The following is a 5,551-nucleotide window of genomic DNA, read 5'->3' on the forward strand; positions in this document are numbered from 1 at the left end:
AGTGTATCAATATCTTAATATGATTCATATGTATTTAGTAAGACGTTGTTATAACGATAATCGTTATATATATCGTTTCGAGTTTCTTAATTCAATAAACTCAATTTTATGTATATAACTCATTGTTAAAATACCTAATGAGATACTTACTTATCCTAATATCATGTTAACTATATATGTCATCATATAGTTTTTACAAGTTTTAACGTTCGTGAATCACCGGTCAACTTGGGTGGTCAATTGTCTACATGAAACTCATTTCAAATAATCAAATCTTAACAAGTTTGATTGCTTAACATGTTGGAAACACTTATTCATGTAAATAAAAATTTCATTTAATATATAAAAACATGGAAAAGTTCGGGTCACTACAAACCAGGTCTTGCATTAGTGTGTCTAACTGATAGTTGCTTAGATGCATTAGTGGGTCTGGACTTCGACCGTGTCTGCATGTCAAAAGTTTTGCTTATCATTTAGTGTCAAAAATTACTTGCTTATCATCTTTAAAGTCTAGACACGTCTTACTACCTCTATTGCATAGACAGTGTATAGATAAATTCATATCTTAGCGTATCTATTATTTTTACCTTTGCCTGGCAGCTTCCGTAGATTCCTCCGTAACTTATGGGATTTTAGTATTATATATGCATATGTAAATTATGTATTGTAGGGTACTAATCTACATCCTATAATCTATTTCTTATCGAAAATCCTTCATCTGATCGTATGAGATGAATCCCTCAACTAGTTCGAATTCCTCAGATTCCGACAGCTATTCCGATATGGAGTTTCACCTAAGCTCCGAAAGCAGTGTCATCATAATGAATCAACCAATCATCCATCCCCAATTCATCTGATGAGTTCGTAGTCAACTTAACCAATGGAAACGAGAAGAAGACGATACTTTCCATCAACCAAATTTCCTTCTTAGCGACGAACCTGAAGCACTCACCGATGAACCAATCTGAAACACCATTTTCGCCCTCATTATCCGAATATCTCGCAATGATTATATACTATCTCAAATTCAAAACCTTATTCATCCGCTTGTTCTGACCGACAATCATCCCGGAATAATGGAAGAAGTCAACGAGCTTCGCGCTCGAGTAATCAATTTGGAAAATGTGGTGCAAAACCTACCAGCTTCAGCAATATCACCGACATCAACAGGACCACCAGCAATAGCACCCATACCATCAACAACACACGCCTCAACATCTCATTCTGTATCTCGAGTATAATCACCGTTCTACGTATCGATCTACATCAATTACCTTCGTTCTTCATGGCGATTATGTAATCTCTAAAGTCTTAGAGATTATTTATTCTAACTCAAACCGAAAATCAAATGAGATTAATATCATATTAACTTATTAAATCCATGATTACATCTGAAGAAAATATATATGTATATATATTTTCATAAAGATTGTAATTAAAAATTCTTTCGTACAAACTGTTAATGGTGAAAATATTTTAACGGGTAGGTAATACCCGAGTAATATTTAGATTTCACATTAATAAGTTACGCTGTACATTCTTCGAATCTGATTCAACGATCATTTACTATCCTACTTACATCCACAGACATACGTATTCGTTCACCACAGAATAACCATTTTCATTCAAATTTCATATTTGGATTTTGACCTATCAGAATCCACCAAGTGACATAATGAAGAAAACATTGGACAAAATAAAATTTGTTAGAAACAAACGAATTAACTATGAGAAATTCTATTAAGAAACCACGCTAACAAAATCCTAGCTAACTGTTCCTAGCTAACTGTTAATTCCGTATTACCTTTTATTTATTGCAATTTATTTATCGCAATTTATTTATCGCATTTTATTTATCGCAATTTTAATTCTCGCAATTTTATTTATCGTCATTTAATTTCTGTTATTTATATTAAGCACTTTAAATATCGGGACACGTATACAAGGTTTTGACATATCATATCGACGCATCTATATATATTATTTGGAATCACCATAGACACTCTATATGCTGTAATGCTAGAGTTCGCTATACAGGGTTGAGGTTGATTCTATAATAATATATATATACTTTGAGTTGTGATCGAGTCTGAGACATGTACACGGGTCACGATACGTATTAATTAATTCGAATATTATATATTAAACTATATATGAATTATTGGACTGTTACTGTGGACTATCGATTGTGGACTAATAACATTGGACAATTAAAATGAATTAAAATATTGATTATAACATATGAAACTAAACATTTCTTCAAGTTTGCCACATGCAAAGCAAACTATGGCCGCATTATCTGTTCTGACATTATTTGTTCTTTTAATTCTGTTAAACTTTGGTCCGTAGGCCTCACACTTTGCCGCACTATGACCATTTCTTCTACACCTAGTGCAAAATGTCGTGCAGAACCTTTGGTGATTCTCTTCACACCTTTGGCATGACTGTTTTTTTGGTTTTTGTTGCCATTGTTGTTATTGAGATTGTTGTTGGGATTGTTATTGTTGCTATTGTTGTTGTTGTTGTTGTTGTTGTTGTTGTTGTTGTTGTTGGGACGGTTATTGTAGTTGTTGTTAGGACGTTTGTTGAAGTTGTTGTTGTGATTGATGTTTCGGTTGTTGGGATAGTTATTGCGATTGTGGTTGTGATTGTTGTTGTTGTATTGGTGACTCTTGTCATTGGTTTCTTCCCACTTTCTCTTGACTTGTTTCATGTTAGCCTCTTCAGTCGTCTGCTCTTTAATCCTTCCTTCGATCTGATTTATGAGTTTATGTGCCATTCGACTTGCCTTTTGTATGGAAGCTGGCTCGTGTGAACTCACATCTTCTTGAATCCTTACTGGTAACCCTTTTACAAATGCGTCGATCTTCTCTTCTTCATCTTCGAACGCTCCCGGATACAATAGGCACAACTCTGTGAATCGTTGTTCATACGTGGTATTGTCGAACCCTTGTGTTCGTAACTCTCTAAGCTCTACCTTGAGCTTATTGACTTCGTTTCTAGGATGGTACTGCTCGTTCATCAATTGCTTGAATGCCGACCACGGTAGTGCGTAAGCAGCATTTTGTCTTACCTGTTCAAGATAGGTGTTCCACCACGTTAACGCAATACCTGTGAAGGTATGCGTAGTGTACTTAACTTTGTCCTCTTCAGTACACTTACTTATGGCAAACACTGATTCGACTTTCTCGGTCCACCGTTTCAATCCAATTGGTCCTTCGGTTCCATCAAATTCCAAAGGTTTGCAGGCAGTGAATTCTTTGTAGGAGCATCCTACACGATTTCTTGCACCGTTAGCTGCATTGCTAGATTCAGAGTTATTGTTGGTATGTAACGCAGCCTGTACTGCGGCTATGTTTGCAGCAAGAAAGGTACGAAATTCCTCTTCGCTCATATTCATGGTGTATCGAGTAGTCGGTGCCATTTCCTTTAAAATAGCCAACTGAATCGAGTTAATCATACAGAATATTAAGAGTAGTCAATAGTATTTCGTAGCATAATATGAACTCATTTATAAAAGCTTTTTCTTCATATTAGCGTTTTATAAGTTTAAATTCGGGTACTACCTACCCGTTAAGTTCATACTTATAGCTAATATACAATTCAACTACTACAATTCCATATGAAAAACTGATTATAATAATATATCACATACAAATATTCTTCAAACTTACAACTTCGCTATATTACATATAATATGAAATATAGTACACTCTGATACAGGACAGTTTTGAAGATAAATCTAGTTAAAACGCAAGTTGTTCAGCAAAGGAAATAAAGACACGTAATTCATAAGTCCAGAAACAAGTCATGCATTCTGGTTTTACTAAGACGACTTCCCATCCTTGGTCTTGTGGAAAATAACCGTTATGACCATTGGCTAGGTAGCATGTTGTAATGTCGTCAAAAGGACGAGGGTTTCGTAATGTCCAACAGCCCCGTAATAATCTAAAAACCTTGTTTTTCACCCCAACTACTGAATCCGTCACTTGTGGGAAGGTTTTATTTAAAAGCTGCAATCCGATGTTCTTTTTCTCACTTTGGTGAGAAGCGAACATCACTGACCCGTAAGCATAACATGCTTCTTTATGTTGCATGTTAGAAGCTCTTTCTAATTCACAAAATCCTATGTTGGGATATGTTGAGTCAAAATAGGTTCTTAACCCGTATCATAAAATTGCATTTGGGTTCACCGCATTTAACGCTTTAAAGAAACACGACGTAACTTACGGTCTCCCCAATGTGATATATCCCACCTATCAAAGGAAAGCCTTTTATAAACTAAGGCATTTCTGGAAAGTCTTTCAAATGTTTGAAAAGTTAATTTTGCCATAATTAATTATGCTGATGAATTCTGACCGACTCTAAACAAGATTTCCTCAATCATATCCTCTGGTAGATCTTCTAAAATATTCGATTGTCTACCCTTAACGTCCATTTTGTTTTTATACTGTAAAATAGACAAGAATTAGATTCGTAAAAGATAATTAACAAACAATACTAGCAATTTTTACATAGAACATAAAAGTACAAGCACACTACAATACATATAATACACAACATGATTACAACCCTCTAATCTGAATCACTGGTTTCTTCTTCTTCGGACTTGGTTCGTTTTCCTAATTTTCTAGGAATATATGGTGTTCCTCTAATACGAGCCGTCGTTTTCCACAATGGTTTAGAAAAACCTGGTGGTTTAGAGGTTCCCGGGTCATTGTTACATTTTAGTAAATACGGATGTTGCCAATACATATAAAGTTCATCGGGGTTGGAATCGGGTTTCTCTATTTTTATACCTTTTCCCTTATTATTTTCTTTCACTTTATTAAATTGGGTCGAGGTAATTTCTATAACATCATCGGAATCCTCATCGGGATCCGATTCATCGGAAAATTGGTAATCTTCCCAATATTTTGCTTCCTCGGCGGAAACACCATTGGCCATTATTAACTTTGGTCCATTGGTTGAGGATTTTCTTTTATTTAATTGAATTACTGTAGGTATCAATATTTCTTTCTCCGGAACCTCTTCTTCTTCCGGTTCCTCCTCTTCCAGTTCCTCCTCTTCTGGTTCCTCTTCTTCCGGTTCCTCCTCTTCCGGTTCCTCCTCTTCCGGTTCCTCCTCTTCCGGTTCTTCTTCGGGAATTTGTGAATCTTCCCAAAATATATTCGACTCTTCATTATTATTAGGTGAATCGATGGGATTTGTACTAGTGGTAGACATCTATCACACAATATCAAACACATTAAGAGGTTATCACATAATATTTACATGTAATAATATATAGTTTCCAACAAAAGTGTTAAGCAATCGTTTTTAAAGAAAACACGGTTGAAGTCCAGACTCACTAATGTATCCTAACAAACTCGATAAGACACACTAATGCAAATTTCTAGTTCTCTAAGACCAACGCAAGGATACCAACTAAAATATCCCGTTCATATCGATTATAAACGTTCCATATTAATTGTTTTTGTTGCGAGGTTTTGACCTCTATATGAGACATTTTTCAAAGACTGCATTCGTTTTTAAAACAAACCATAACCTT

The sequence above is a fragment of the Rutidosis leptorrhynchoides genome, chromosome 3 (assembly GCF_046630445.1).
Source record: "Rutidosis leptorrhynchoides isolate AG116_Rl617_1_P2 chromosome 3, CSIRO_AGI_Rlap_v1, whole genome shotgun sequence".
NCBI lineage: Eukaryota > Viridiplantae > Streptophyta > Magnoliopsida > Asterales > Asteraceae > Rutidosis > Rutidosis leptorrhynchoides.